Genomic DNA, 17,367 nt, shown 5'->3' on the forward strand with positions numbered 1-17,367 from the left:
CTCTGTGTAGGCAGATAGCCGAGCTAAAGTTATGTACAAGCTGGTAACCCCCTGTTTGGATCACTGCAGAGGCTGCCTTTGACAGTTAGCGTTAGTCAAACAAACAAACAAATAAATGCATTACAGCATCCTTTTAAAATTGAGATTTTATTTTATTTTATTTTTTGGCCTAGTGGTAAGTATTATAATATGACTATTTTCTGCAACAGTAGCCAGACATTTTCTGGCCTTGTGATCAGAAGCCAGTGGTAGAGCCACTGGCGATAGATAATAGTTTCAGCATTTGCATCAGTAAGCACATTTCACAATTACTTTGAACCATTCTACCATTCATTCAGTCTAGGAAATTGTTGCAGCTGTTTCAGCCACAGACTGAATTTACTTGCAAAACTTTTTATAATACATCAAAAGGCATCTGTGGTCTCTCATATTTGGTGTATCTCCTTTTTTCTTTTCTGGCAAAAGTCTTCGTGAAAAACAGATTTCCCCCATCTTCAATTTTCCTCTAAAACATGATCTCTTTTTTATTTTAACCTGCAGAATAAATGCTTTGAAGAACTTGTTATATGACAAGTTTCAGCCTCAGGTTAATTTAGCACAAAGCTTTCAGCCTCTGAAAGAAAAAAGAACAGAGTATTCTGCAGTGAAAATGGCAATTTAGTCTCATCACCCAATCTACTGAGTCATAATGCTAATAAGACAGCAATAATCCTCCCTAACCTGGTGCCCTTCAGAGCTTTTGGAATTCAGTTCTAGCTGCCATTTTTAGGTAGGGATATTATAGATGGGTTGCAAGTAGCTAGATGACCACTAGATGGGAGCCAAAGAGCCAGTTTTCTGTGTCTCCTTGCTGCCCTCTAGTGGTAATTTGGATTTCTGCAGTCCATCTATGGTAGCCCTGTCTCTAGTGCTTTCCCACTGCTAGCTGGAAAGAGTGCTGGGCGACTCACAGAGGTGAATCTGAGGACTCACTCTCAGCTAATGCACAGCAGTGCAAATATGTTGCTTACAATTGAGCAGGAGAAGAAGCTGGTGGCTGGGTGGAAGGAGTATTAGTCTACAGCCAACTGAGATACACAGTTGTTAATAAAGCAGTCCTGACCTCAGAACTTGTCTGGTACTGGAGTGGAGTCCAGAGATAGCCTTGAAGAAAACATGTGGCAGCCATTACAAAAATATCAGCCCTGAAAAGGAGGCAGGAGTGAGGAAAAAACTCGAAGTTAGCCTGCCTTGATTCTCTTGGGTACAAAAGGGAGCAAAAAGGAAACTCTGTCAGGTTTCAAAATTCTGTTATTATACCCTTTAACAATAACGTAGAGTCACCGTTGTTTCTATGGTGTCCGTTTCCTGATCTGGTCTACCTCAAAGGGCTGAGAGATAGTGAACAGAAATTATGAGCAGCCATCCCTGCACATCCCTTGTCCTCCTCTTTTCTTTAGCTGCCCCTGGGGGAAGTTGAGATTGGTGACCAGGTCTTCAGACTCAGCTGAGGCTGGGAAGGAGGAGACGGAGAAAAATATGTATTTTGAAGGGCCCTAACACAGTCTTCTTGTTGAAAAGACAACAAAAAGGGCCTGTTAATAAAAACCTTTCAAGAAATCTATTGATTTCTTTTCCCCGCTGGGGTGCTTTTCTGTCTCAACCAATGTTCATGCGTCTCAGAGGAAGGCACACTTTTAATACAATTCTTGGCAGTGTTGTGGGACTACATCACTGTTCCACATTACAGTGAAAATGAGCTTATGTCACAAAACTGTAGGATTTATTGTTAAAAAATAGGTTAGAAATATTGGATGTGTTCCTAATGCCCTAATCTAGTTAGTATCTGTGTGATTGCTTTTGGTACTACTTTGTCATCAGAGGCAACATCCAGAAGTATCCTAACCTGGAAGTTACCAGAGCATGGATAACTCTGGTGAAATTATAACTCTGTTATAATACCTCAAGATACCTTTCTTCACATGGTAAATGTTATATCAATCAGTAAAATAAAGCATGCTGAGTTTGAATACCAGTACACTCCTCATCAGTTCAGTCTCAATTCTTGATTTGCCAGATTCCTTCTCCTGGGCAAATAATATCTCTAGCTTCTATTCTGAACTACCCGTCTAGGTATTCTTTTTTTTTTTTTAAGTTTTTAATTTTTTTACAGCAAACACAAACATACATAAACAAACAAGAACATAAAAAACATAAAAACCATCTTCCATCTTAAACCGTGTGTCAGCCAGTTATCAATCATTTGTGCCATCCTTTCATAGTCTTCACTCACCATTTATATAGATTCTCATGTTATCTATCCAACGTATATTTATATATTTATCAGTTATCAATTATTAATCATTTGTGACTAGTCTATCTATAACACCATTTATTACGAGACATTATAGCTTTCATTATAAGATTTGTATCATTTTTGTCCATTGATTATATATATATATATATAGTAATTTATATCAGTTTATCGAGTTTCTATTGTAAAATTTCCTAATCTATTACATTACTGTATCTTTTCGTCCAACCATTGATAAAACAAATCCCATATCATATAAAATTGTTTGTCTTCTTGCTCTCTAATTTCAAATGTCAATTTACTCATCTCAGCACATTCCATAATTTTCTTAATAACTTCCTCCTGCATAGGTACTTTTTCATTCTTCCAATTCTTAGCAAATACAATTCTAGCTGCTGTCAAAACATTTACAATCAGATATTTCAATTCTTTACTGTATGTTTCCAGTATAATTCCCAGTAAAAATGTCTCTGGTTTAAAGTCTATGTGTTGTTTTGTCATTTTTTCCAACCATGTGTGGATTTTAATCCAATATCTTTTGGCTTCTGAACATGTCCACCACATATGGTAATATGAGCCAGGTATCTGATGACACTTCCAACATTTATCGGACTTGTTCTTACACATTCTCGCGATCCTCGCTGGAGGTAAATGCCACCTGTAAAACATCTTATACAAGTTTTCTTTATATGCAGTTGACATTGTCATTTTATAGTTTTGAGACCATAGTTTTTGCCACTTCTCTAAATCAATTCCATATCCAAAATTTTTCCCCCATGCAATCATTGTTTCTTTAACCTGTTCTTCCTCCATGTTAAATTCTAGTAAATGTCCATAAAGTTTTTTAATCACCTTTTCATCAGTACCCATCAAAATTTTATCTAGAACAGTCAGCTTATAAATACCTTCTGCTTTAAAATCTTTATCAAATCTAGATTGTATTTGCAAATATGAAAACCAATTCATTTTTATACCTTGTTCTTCCAAAGCTTGCATAGTTTTAAGTTCACCCTTTTCATTCAATATCTCAGTATATCTAACTGTTTGTTCCTTTTTATATGTTATTGGATAAGAGAAGGCTTCAATAGTGGATATCCATCGTGGAACTTTTAAGTAATATTGTCTTCTTGTCTTCTCCCAGTTTAAAAACAATGCCTCTCGAATATAATGCCTTCTAAAATAGCCCTGTGTTTTCGTTCCCTTATACCATAGGAAAGCATGCCAGCCCAACAAGTCATGTCCCTCTAACGTCAATAATCTATTATTTCTTAAAGTTATCCAATCCTTTACCCACATCAAATTTGTCGCCTGGTAATATAATTCCCAGTTAGGCAAGGCAAACCCACCTCTTACTCTTGCGTCTTGTAGTAATTTAAGCTTTATTCTTGCTTTTTTACCCTGCCAAATGTATTTCAATACAATTTTATTTAAATCGTCAAATAACTCTTTCCCGTCTAGGTATTCTTACCCCTGTGCATGATGTTACCACATCTTTTGCTTCTTGACTCCACCCACTGCTGCTCTTATCTCCACTGAAATTTCAGTTGGCACCTTCAGCTTCTAAACAGTTGCCCACTCCTGCTCTAGGCTGGGCTTTATTCCCTTCACCATTGCCATCCTTTCAAGAGAAGCAATTGGGAGTGGTGGGGAGGTATCAAGGAGAAGAAAACAATGGATGAAAGCAATGTCACACCAGCATGACACAAATTCTGCCTTTTTTATAGGTGTGTTGTGACTTTGCAGGCTATACGAAAGATACCGTGCTGCTCTTGCCATTTTGAGCAAGTGCTGGATCTTGGGGATGCCTGCTTCAAGCTCTTATTCTGATTCTCTAGGTTCTGCCTGAGCCCAACACAACCCTGGCTTGTTAAATGGTCAAATATAATTCTAAAGTGCTTGCTACTGACACTTAGAAGCTACTAATACAGAGCAAAGTAAATGTTGTAGGAGAATATTCCACTATAGGATACCTTCACTGTAACCTATGATGTTAACGAAGAAGTTCATGTGAACAGGCATCCTTCAGATACCTTCATCCCAAGAATACTCAGTACCATATTCACAGACAAACGTATCGGAGTGAATACTCTGTCTGGATGCATTCACACATTATGCTTTCCTTCCCTCCCCCCACCACCCCAGCTCAATATGGCAGCTGAGCAACTCCATCACTCATAATGTTAAATTTGGTGCTTTGAGCACGAGATAATTGTGAGTACAAAAATGTATAGGCAACTATTCCTAATTAAGGTGATGTTAGAAAATGAGTTATGATTGCACATGTTCCTGACATTACAATCAGATAAATTATTGTTAACTAAAATTCTTCATGCTACCTCTCAGGTTTGCTAAAAATATTCCCTTTATTAACTCTATTGTGAACACAATTTTATATTGCTGTCTGATGAGACGCAGACTAAGAGATTGCAGGAAGTTCTGATTTTATCAAGCATTTGTCAGTATCTGCAAAGAGCAACAGTAATCATGTGTTTTTTCCACACATCCCACCCCTAAGACCCCAAACTAAACAGTGGTGTGTCTTCAGCCAAATACTGATACAGATATCTGTCAGATGACACTAAGAATTCATGCAGGGAGGTGCTTCAGTCCATTCTGGGTGGGTGAATGAATGAATCCCCTTGCCCAGCCCCTCCCCGCCAGGCCTGGAGGGAACTCTGCAACACTGCAAATGATTCCTCTTCCCAGGCACCACGAGCAGCAGACAACTCATGAACTTGGCTAGCAGCACCCAGAAATTCGAAATCCTGTGTCGGCCAGCTGTTCAGTTGCTCAGATGGAGGCCTTTGCCTCAGGCCAAGCGCTTAGCTTGATTGATTTCATAAAGCTGGTGCCCTTTCAACAGATCGCTTCTTGATCGCTTCCTGCAGCATTTGCTGAGACTCAGTAACCCACGCACAGCCTCTTTCATTGTAGATTACAGCAAGCACACGCCTCCACTAACAATTCAGAACAGTGACCCACCATCAGGAGGGAATTACAGTATCATCATCAGGAAGCCTCCTCTACCTTGGACAGGTAGCATGCTGTGAACTAAAAGCTGCTGTGCTTTAGAAAGGAAGGGAAGACATGATGTTTAAAGGCAGGCGGATGCTAAGTTAAAACTTTGTAATCAGCAGCCATGGATCTGCCCAGGAACCTTTAAAATGATCCAGCAGAGGTCTTCTTGCATTTCTAGTAGCTTCCATGCCTCTCTCTGCCTCTTTGTGACATCCACCAGTGCAAATGCTGAGTTTCTCTTTGCGCTGATCCCCAACCCCAACCCTGGTCTCTTTCCTAGAGGGGTCCTCTTTTTTCTTAGCATGCAGACAGTCTGCATATCTCCCACTGCTTCCAGGACCGCCACACTTCAAAAGACTATAAAGGGCTTCAAAATCATTGGATTCAGGCCATTGCTTCTAAGCACGTCCCCCCTTTGATTTGGAGATTGGTGGGGTGATCAAAGTTGCCCTGAACTGAAGCACTCCTTCAAAGAACTGTACAACCCCCTAAACAGGCTTTAACTTCAGACCATGAGGTGCCTCCACGTTTATCTGCTCTCTACTTTCTTCTCCCTCCTCCTCCTCCCGCCCCAGTTTAGAGAGAGAGAAAATATCCTGTTAACTGTGAAACCATTAATTCTGTCCCATTGAGTCAACAAGTGTGGAATGGTCAGAGTAGTATGGCTATTCCACTAAACTGTCAGTGCAATCCAGTTGTTCTAAGAGACTAAATCAAAAGGGTATGTCACTGACTTATCTGCTAAGAGGGGCAAGGCACAAATTTTGCCCAGAAGACAGTAGTCTGAAGAAAGGTAGCTGGCTTGATAATGGGAAACTCAGCTAGTGGACAGGTGCCTGACTACTTACAGACTTATAACCAACATATTCTCCAGAATGAGTAGAATCTATGATACTTGCCTCAGCAAGGTACATGTTTCTTTTAACCTTCTCTAATCACAGAAACGACTGGATGATCCAACCATTTAGCAATCTCCCATTAAAGAATAAAATAAAGGAGGTGGTGGAAATATTTTCAGAAATCTAAGGAATCCCTGATAGAGGAGTCCACAGAGTATTTGTGATCATGGTTAGGTGACAGGCAAAAGTCATATTTTAATTACTGTGCCAGAGCTCCACTCAGCTGGCATTTCACTTTAAGTAATGCAATCAGCCTGAAGTTTCAGACTGGTAGAATAGCTGTGCTAGGTCTGCCTTGCCAGGCCCTGGACAGATGCCAAGTGAAATGCTCCTTAGGGAAATGCATATGCCAATTAGTCTCAGAGATTTTAACCATTGGCTGCCTACTGCCATAACCATCATATTTATATGTGTTGGGATGTGTGTATGGGGGGTGTCCATTAACAATGACAGAAGATAGGAAACATGGGGAATGGCCTCTGTGAAGGCTTGAGAGACTGGATGCATCATTAAAAACAAATGTAAGCCAATTGACACAATGGACTGAGTCCTGCCACCAGAAGTTATCCATACTGCTGTGTCAATCCTTGCATTCCTTCCTTCCAGAGCCAAATTTCAGGATCAGTCTCTCTCTGTGAATTCTGTATGTTGGAGGCTGAAATGTTCCAGATGGGTAACTGAGCGTCCCCAAGAGCAGAAATCCATCCTGAACAATGACTAGTGAATCCGAATTTATAAATATAACAGAAAGAGATTTATTTACAGGAAATATGACAGAGATAGCAAAGCTTAGTACCTAGCTCACCACTACTTTAACAGAGGAAAGTCCAGGAACATATGCAGGTGGACCTAGAAAGAAAGTGACCTGAGATTAGAAATCTCCTAGATAAGGATCAGGCAAAACAATAGACGAAGAATTGGCACAGAGCAAACTTAACTCTTTCTCTCTCTACATCCTTCTGCCCCTCGTGGTCCATAGATCATGAGGCACTGAAGAGTCGGTGCCATTGGACCCACACCTCCAACATTACTGGGGAGGATTAAAAAAAAACTTTAGATAACATTCTATTCGGCACATTCTACTGTGCTTCTGAAAAGCCTCTATGATGATGAATTACATTGTACATAGTAGGGGTGGCCTCAGGGGCCACACGTCACCTGGCAGTGACCACACAGCTTCCCCAGCTCCAAATGTATAAGGCCAAACATTTTGGTCCTTTTTCACTTTGGAGAGCTAGAGGGGGTTTAAGGAGCAAAACGGGTGCCATCCAGATGTTTCAGATGCTCATTTCACCCCTTAAAATTCCCAAACCATCTCAAAATTCCCAGACTTCTGTGTTCAGCCAGCCCCCCAAATACTATGCAAACCTTGGTGCAGCTCAAGGTCCTGTACTTCTCCCTTAGAAAATTATTCAGGGCAAGAACACACCTCAGGTTCCATTTTTACTTATTAATTGGGACATGTCCTTTACCTTCCGTTGTATCAGTAAAAAATACAATTAAATACTCAGAAGCTCAACTTTTAAATATAGGCTATCTTTATTAAATATTTATGTTTCTCAGTGAATGATTTCATATATTCTGATGTGATATATTTTACAGATGAAGCCTGTTTACAGAAGCCTATTTACAGATGATAAACAGCTTTGTATTTCATGTTACTGAATACTATTTCCAGCAGTAACACAAAGAATATGAAAGGTATTATTCTCCAGTGCTTGTTTAAACTTTAATTGTTTTTTCTAGGAAGAAAGCTTTAAGCAAATGCACATGCTAAAAACTAGGTCATCTTGTTGATGCACAAACTGTGTGTACTATACTGCAATGTTATGATTTCATACAAATGAAATTGGAAGGTTTTTTTTCTTCTAAGGATTAACAGGTGCGGAAATGTTCATAGACTCTCAGTATTCACTAGGCTAAGATCCAGCACTGATTCTTGGGCACTTTGTAACACAATTTATTCTCATTTGTTTTTGCTGTGGATATAATTGGTCATGCATTAATGAGTCAATCATGCCAGGTGATTGCCTGCATGTAAGAAGTAAAGTGTCTGGTTTTCTTTGTTAGTTCTCAGTCCATTTCTTGATCCAAGTCAAAGTGCCATTTTTTGAGATCATCAGAGGCCCTTCTTTGGAGTCCCTGGGTGCAACAGGGACAATGGCCTTTTCCATGCTATATTTTAAAAAGTTCCTGGAGGAAATCATGGGTACAATGGGAGATTATCTCTGTTTTGGTGGTGATGGTGGTGGGGAAGAATTGAGTATTATTTTAGAACTATCTTACAATTCCGTATCATTTAAAGCCTTGGTCATCAGAGTGAACTCCAATCCATTTTTAAGCTCCTTAACTCTATCCCAAACCCCTTCCTTGCTCTATCCATACTGCCTATTTTCCAACCCTTCACTCTCTCTAGTTTTCTGATAACCCACCACACACACAACTCTTACATTCTCTCCCTAGGAGTCATCCATCAGCCATCTTTCCTCTCATTCCCAGAGTTGGGAGAAACTGGCCATTTCTATGATGGATTCACTCAAGCAGCCTTTCTGGTTTGTAATCCTCTTCCCCAGAGAAACCCAGTTCATATCCCATCCAACACTTATCTGGTACTTCGTCATGAGCCCCTTCTTTTCTGATTCCTATCACTTTTCCTGATCTACTTTAATTATTCTGATCACCTTTGTGTATTGTTTTAGAGTTTGGTTGCTCTTGGCTTAACTTCTTATTCATTATTTTATTATTTGTTAGGGCCAGGTTGGGGACAATTCATCCTGGGGATGGTCCAGGTGGTTGCTAAGAGCCAACAGTGATTTGATGGCACATAATGAAAAAAATGTATTTGAAAGGGGGAATATAATTCTTCTTAATAAATAGTTAACCACTTCATGTGAATCACTGTAGATAAATCTTACCCTTTTGCAATAAAATGAAAATCTTTTAAGATCTTGGAAGTTTCCACCCATCCCTTAAATCCCAGTTTGTTTTATGAGCTGTCTACTGTGTATGGTTTAGTTGTCAGAAGGAGAGAGAAGACCGGGTTCAAATCTCGTTTCATCCAAGAAGCTCAGCTGACTCTATCTCACAAGATGGTTAAGTCAGTGTTGAGTCTGTACAGATAAGCATTTAAAGATGGAAGAAGAGGAGGATGCTCAGGCAAATCCTGTCTCAGTGGCTGTAGCTTTACCTTCCTGTTCCCAACCTTGCTACAACTGGAAACAGCAAGTGAAATAGGGTTTACTCACACTCCCTTGAATCTGAGGGTGTGGTAGGGCAGAATGGGTACACTCTGGGTCCTGTTGATTCGGCAGTACCATCTTGTGGGGCCCAGTAAGCATGCCTCCTCTGTTGAGGCCTAAGCTTGGAAGAACCCAATTCAGCCTTAGAGCAACTGTTCTGAGTTGGAGATACAGGTGTGCTTTAAGCGAAAACATTTCAAATGTGAAGTACTTTACTCACAAGATACATTCACCTATTTGCCATAGCAACTGCCTCATACCTAACAGTTTCCAGAATGTTTCTGCTGCATTGTTTTCATTTGCTAGGCTCAGACAAAGTCAGTGATGCCACAATATACACATATGAGAAAAGGATGCTTATGTATGTATGCATCTATGTTTGTACGCATCTATGTATGTGGATGAACAATTCCAGCTAAAAATATGCGGAAGAGTTACAAAGTCTATTCCAAATATAAAGCTGTCTGTGAAATATCATTGAATAATGTCCACAGCCATGATATTGCTGTTGCTTTTTAATATTTCATTATGAAGGGTCAAATTTCATTCGTAACACTGAGTCCTTTTTGTATGGTTTGTGATAATGACAATATTCATTCATTCATTCATTTCTCTTTTGAAGCAGGCAAGAATTTGCCTGGTTGATTCTAGTCTAGCGATTGGCAGTATGGTATCAGCAAAAGACAGGCTACTCATGCCCCATCCCAAACTAAACTGTACTTTAAGAAATTAATATAATTAAATTCACCTGAAATCTTGAGAGATTTTGTCAAACTTGGAATCATTTCAACAAGCTTGTCTTCCATCTCATACCTTACCAAAGAATGATGAAGACTTAAGCCAGCATGAGGAAATCTCCTAAGTTCTGATGTGAGAATAGGGATGTTTTTCTTCGTTCTGTCCCCAGCTGGAAGGACAGCAGCATCAGTCATGAGTAAAGATGGGTGATCTTGCAAGATTTCAAGGAATTGGGATGGGAGCTCTTAGAGAACTTGATACCACACTCTGAAGAAAAGCATTTCTCTGGAAGAGCAAACTACTGAATTGTGTGAAAAATCAAGGCAAGAAGGCAATGCAAGGAACCCCTAGTGCAGATAAAATATGCCTGATGATCTGCCATTGTGCCATTCTCTTTCCCACACTGTTTCTTTATTTTGCACCTTTACTCTATAGTGATCTTACCCTTCTTATAGAAAATAATCATATTTTTTTTAAATCTAATTTTTTAAAAGACATAAAACGCTTCCAGTCAAGTCTTGTATGAGAATTATGCCATTTCTTTCTCTTACAGAATTTTAGGGGAGAATTTGCAGAGGAGCACCAAGATGACCTTGGAGAAGGTACCCAGGGAGCATTAACAAAACATAATCGGGAAAACAAGAAAGCATGAGAAACTTAAGATTGCTCTGCTTTGGCTTTCTTTGGTATAAGAGGAGGGAAGAGGAAATGCTGCCCAGCTTTCAAGATTCTATTTTTACAGGTAGTCCTCGTTTAGCGACTACCTCATTTAGTGACCATTTGTAGTTATGACAGTGACAAAAAGTAACTTTATGACCAGTCCTCACATTTACGACCTTCGCAGGTCTGTAAAGCAAAGGAAAGCTGAAATAAGATCATCAGCACAGTCGCAGTTTCACTTAGCAACTGCTTTGCTAACAACCAAGTTGCTAGTCCCAATTGTGGTCACTAAACAAGGACTACCAATATAGTCTGCGTCAATACAGTAGAGTTCCTGTATTTCTTGTGGTGTCTTTTTCCTGAGCTGGCCTCCTTGAAGGGCTGACTCATCAAAGTTGCTCATCATTGGCAACTTTCTCATATGCTGCCCAGCACCCATCCTCTAATGGGGGATTTACAAAAATACAAACCTTAAAACTCTCACTGTCAGCTCCATAAAGAACCTTTACAAATTCTGATTTTGAGTTCCCTCCTATATTGTTGTAAGGAAGGAGGAGGCAAGCCTGAAGACCAGTAGCCACTTGTTCCATAATATGAGCTCTGCCCCTTCCTGTTTCTTTCCACAGAAAATCTGCGGGTGAAGGAAAGACGGTCACTGCAGAATGCTTTTGGATAGGTCATTAGGAGCCTTCTGGCAGGAAACATCCTCAGTCTTGCTCAGTCTGGCCATATTACCCTTCATTTTATACCTTTTATAGATAAAGGCTAGAAATAGGAAACAGAGTCGCAGTTGATGTACTATTTCTTTGTGGAGGGGCACGTCTTAACCTTTAAACGATTTAGGTACATTATTTATACTTTTACTAGCTCTACAATGCTGCGTGGTGATCAGTGAGCTACAGATTATTTCAAGAGCAATCTTACCATAGGTGTGTATGATTTCTGTGGGCAATTTCATTTTTGATTCTCTCCAGGCAAAGAATTTGACTTTTGTCACTAGGTTGACATTGTCATGGAGCTATTCAATCTGACTCTGACATACATTTCCTATTCTGTGACTGGCAGCTCAGAATGCACTGGGATGGATGGATGGATGGATGGATGGATGGATGGATGGATGGATGGATAGATGTATGTATGTATGTATGTATGTATGTATGTATGTATGTATGTATAGATAGATAGATAGATAGATAGATAGATAGATAGATAGATAGATAGATAAACAGAGATTGATAGAGTGATAGATTGATAGATTGATGATAGAAAGATGATAGATATGAATGTAATTTGGGTTGTAGGAAGTAACTCAATATGATTATTATCATGTGGGTGGCACATAAAGGCAGTGTAATATCTGGAAATGCAGAGATTTGGGCAGGGAAGAGTGGGTGAAAGCAATTATTCCAGTAGAAATAAAATCAAATTTAGACAATTTTTTTGCAGCAGCTTTCCACAAGGTGGCAGAATTTGGCTGCGTATGTAGTCACCATGAAGGTTAATTCTGACAAATGCAGTTGCCTTCTGGAGAGCTGAAATGGGCATCTGTAAGCACAGGACATCATAACTTACATTATTTAGATCGGTTCCAACTGCCATATTACATACGAGTCAATTGTATGAGGGAAATTAAGTTGTGTGAATGTGATTTACACACACAATTTTGGTTTGTTGCTAATAGCCATGGTGAAGCCAAGGCCGCCTTCCCACCATAGTGAGAGGTCTAATTCAAGGCAATGGAGAGAAATGGACTATTATGAAACTTTTGTCGTTATATTTTAGGTTGATCAAGTTAATAGGCTGCCACGGAGGAAGGCACACCTACTGAAATGCTTCTGGCCACAATGGCTGTGCTTGTAAGCAGTACAACCTGATCATTGTATATGACCTTTATCATACTTTCTGCGACATTGCCTTTTTCTTTCCGGAAGCCCCAATTTAATGGATCAGTTGGGGTGGAGTTGGTGCCCATTTATCCCAAGTGTTCATTAAATCACAAATTATGTCACCATGCAAATTCAACTGCAATCCACTGTAACTGAGAAAACTACGACGACATCATTAGCAGCAATTTGCATCATTTGCTTTTGGAGGCTTTTTCTGTTTTTTTTTTTTTTACTTTGAGCATGTTTGAAAAGCAAAATGTTTTCTACTTTGGTGACATTGTTCATTCATCCTTGCACTCTGGTCATCGCATTCTCTTGTGCCCTTTTGTTTACAGAGACTTTTGTTTAAAAATGCAAAAAAAGACTATGTTGGTTGGGTTGCAAAGCTTATGTGCATTCCTGCTGATGTTGAGATTTAGGAGGCCTATGCAATGAGTGCATCACTTGAAAAGCTTCTTAGTCAACAGGACAAGGAGCATGTACAGAATGCACATGCACACATAACTGAGCAGGCAATCATTAACATAGTTTAGGGTTGGTTTGCTTTTTAAGTTCTGTGCTGACGGCTTGCTTTGGTTTAGCTGACTGTGGTGGAATTTTGACTTTGCTATTCATTCCTTCTTGTGCATTGCATTTGCGTCGGCCTTCAGCTTGCATATAACATGACAAAAGGCTCTGTGCTGGTTGGCCCACTAAGTTGAAATCTTCACATGCCCTCTGGTGTTTTTGTGAACTGTTGCTGCAGAGTCATATTTGCAGTTTGCCTGTCCCTTTTGCCCCTCAAGTGTAAAAAGAAGAGTTGTTTTGCTGAGCAAAAGCGTGAGAGTGAGGTCTGTCTGTGGGAAACCTTGAGAGAGGCCAAGGGGGCGTGAGAATTGCTGTCAGTTGCTTTCCTGGCCCCTTCTCTGTGTTCCTTAGATCCGTGGCCCCTGGGGAACCATGCCAAGCGGAGCTAGTACCATGAGTGCCCATAAAAAGCCCTGGAAGGATATGGAGCTGCTCACCTACCTGGTGGTTCTGACGTTCCTACTGCTGGTTGATCCTCGCTGAATATCAGGATCACTCACTGGTAGCATGCTGTTGGAGCAGTTCTAATGTGTGTGTGTGTGATATTATCACTTTATTTTAATATTTTGCCATATTTAATGTCTTCATGTGGCCGTTTTGTTATATTTTTCCCTGACTTACATTACTCCTTCTCTGCTTTTGGTTATCCAGAGTACTATGCTTCCTATTATATTTTTTCTAAAAAATATTAGGTAAGTGCTGCCCGTAGGAAAGGATCTACAAGATCCTGAAAACCACCCCTCATACCTACAGACCCTGTGGATGCCATGGCTGTTGACTAACCCAGGTTGTATGCAGATACAAATGCATACTTAAGACACTAAACATGTCCCACAAAAACAAGGAAATTTGCAGGGAGAAAAAAGGCTGTTTTCTTCTGAAACTACAAGGCAGATTTAGGTCCTATAGCTGTTTCTTGTAACTTCCTGCTCTTATACTCAAGACCACTTGCATCTTTCCTTTCACAGTTTCCTGTTAAAGTTCTTGCTTCCAACTCTGTTCTTGCTGCAGTGTAGGATGCCAACGTCATCTACTGATTTCTAACATTGGCTGAGCTTTGGATGGATGGGTGATGGCACTCTACATGCTCAGCCAATGTTAGAAATCGGTGGATGATGTTGGCACCCTACATTGTTCAGGGTTTTCAAAAAGTTGCCACAGGGCTGCCTTCTGTCTCCACCAGCCATGGTTCCTCAAAGGCCATCAGGATTGTGAAGCAGATACAGACCACAAGGAATCCTTGCTTCCATCAGCCCACTAGTAGGGTTCTAGGTCCCTCTAGGCCAGTGTTGTCCAAACTTGGCCACTTTAAGATGAGTGGACTTCAACTCCCAGAATTCCCCAGCCAGCATTTGGACAACACTGCTCTAGGCCTTCTGCTTTTCAGACATAACAGGGCCAGTTACTTATGAGGAAGAGCACAGAATCATCTCTTCTGGGAGTTACGATATTATCTGGATTTTCCTGGGCAGTCCATCTCTACAACTGGCCATTACAATACTGTGAAGCGTAGGCATGGATGCTTTTCTTTCCCTTCCCCAATCTCTTTTTCTTGTGTGTTTTGTCTTTTTTGAGATGTTCAGCCTGATAAGGTTTCTAAAAGCATTCTTTCATGCTGATGAATATGAATCATCACCACCACCATCATCATCACCACATGAAATAAATTCTTGCAAACGTACTCTGCTACGTTGCTGACTAGCCTTTTAAAAATGGAACCTTTTCCTCTCCTCAGTTGTGCTGCCCCCCTGCCCAGTTGGGTCACACGCTGGATGCAGAGCGTCAGCATCCAATGCCGGCTAAACAGTGTTCTATTCCAGCTCTCTGTCTCCAAGGCAGGGACGTGCAGGTGGTGATGCCTCATCACCATGACAACCTGAACTCCACAGAGAAGTCTCTTGGAGGATGATACCCAGCTGCTGAGGCTGGGGGTGGGAGGCAGCATTTTACTCTATGGTAATCTAAAAGCCTCCGTTCCATTCCAGGTGTAGAGGGCATAGGGAATGGCTTTGAAGGGCAGGAGGAAGAACTGCTGCCCAGGCAATAATCAAGCAGGGCTTGAGCCCATTCCAAGAAAGTAGTTTGAATAAACATCTCAGATAGGCCTATCACTAGTTCACATGAAGATAAAGAGAGGGAGGGGGAAAACACATTCAGACTTGCAAGATCCTGTCACCATAGCCATTCCAATAAAAGTAGTTTTAGACCTATATGGCATTGGTTTCTTAGACTGGTCTACTTTATAGGGCTGACACCAGGAAAGGCTTTGCTTAACTCCTCATTCTGATGGCCTTTTCACACAAACATTGAGCAAACAGCTGCTTACTGATAGTCTGGCTCAAAACAATAGCCTAAATTCAGAAAAAGGACAGTTGAAGCCTTTGTGATTCCAAGAGAACCACAAAAAGGTACTTCGTCACATCCCAAGGAAATTCCCAAAGTTGGAACAACAGAATCCCATGCATGGAGATACATACAGTATACAGCAGCTATGCCCACAGAGGTGTGCAGAGTTCATCCTAGTGAGCTACTAGTACTAGCTCCAAAATGAATTACCCTATCAACTGATGGCATTTTGAATTTGTTTCCAAGTATTTTCCCCCCAACTTCTCACCACTGACATTGGCCTTACCATATATCAGCCCTTTGAACAACCTTTTCCAAGCTGGTCCCTAGAGATGTCCTGGACTATTGCTCTCATAATGTACAGTCAGCACCATTTTAATGCTCTCTTGATCCTTAGGAAAGAATTTTCTAGGGAGCTATCAGAAAGAGGTGAAGGCTCATGAGCTGGTTTATACTAAACCATAATATCCTTAAGCATGATTTACTAAATAAATTACAGTTAACTTGATTCACATAACATGCTAAGCCATTGACCTTGATTTTCCAATCACAAAGACTGGAGTCATGCAGCAACCCACTTTATGGCTTAGAGTGTTGCATAAACCAGGCTGGAGTTATGCTGTCCAATGCTTCTCAGGACCGAGCTGGCTTTCTTGTTCTGGTGGTTGTTACCTTGGCCCAATGGCTATCTGGGGTAATTCAGTTTCTTTGTGCTGCATCCACATATATGTTTTCCCATCCAGGGAAGACCATACATTTGAAGGGAGGGCATTCAAAGTAAGGTAGCATTGTTTAAATCAGTATTTCTCAACTTTGGCAGCTTGAAGATGCGTGGACTTCAACTCCCAGAATTCCCCAGTTGTAAATTATGTATGATACTTTCCTATTTATTTAATTAACCTGCTTCCTGTAGTTGAGATGGATGTCATAGGCCTTCTCTCCAGGGAGATGGTAATGCATTTCAGTTCGCTGCAGTATCTTTATTCTGCCTATGATGCTGACGGCAGCATGTTTTTACCAAGAAGATCAAAGCACTTGAATTTATATGAGTAAAGATACATCAATGGACTAGCCCCATACGCTGAATATTGGTTGTGGGTTCTGACGATTGTTTCAGAACAAATCAGCATGGATTTCATTCAAACCCTCATGTGAAATGAAATGGCAAGTGGCAAATAATGATTTTCAGTAGGATCTGGAATAAACAAATGAGCAACAATGAATGAAGCTGAGCTGCAAGTCTGTTCTAGAGGTTCTGCAGGGGACGCTTGCATTTTGTAGTTTTGCATATTGAGCAGGAAAGGAAGCTCGACTTTTGAACGGTGAGGAAATATCTTTGTAATTTTCTGGTTGGGTTGCTTAAAATTAAATCATCGCATAAGATAATCATTTCTGACATTTATCTCTTTCCTCATCAAATTGGTACTGCTCCCAGTGGCAACAGTATACAATGGGCTTCATCCATTCATCCATTCAACTTGCAACCCTCTGTAATCCGCAAGGACACCCAGTGATTAATACAGATACATAAAATAAAGCACAATATAAAATGATATAATTATGTGATCCATAAACATCCCAACCAAATCAAAGATAAAACCAGCAAACCTACCCCTGCCCCCAGCCTGGAGATGGCTGCTACTCACGCGACAAACTTCTTTGGAAGAGCTCAGTTTTTAGCATCTTCCAAAATGACGCAATGAGGCGGCTAGGCTGAACTC

Source organism: Python bivittatus, unplaced genomic scaffold, assembly GCF_059951505.1.
Source record: "Python bivittatus isolate LINGU-HERP-01145 unplaced genomic scaffold, Pbiv_v1 ctg000480_np1212, whole genome shotgun sequence".
Taxonomy (NCBI): Eukaryota; Metazoa; Chordata; class Lepidosauria; order Squamata; family Pythonidae; genus Python; species Python bivittatus.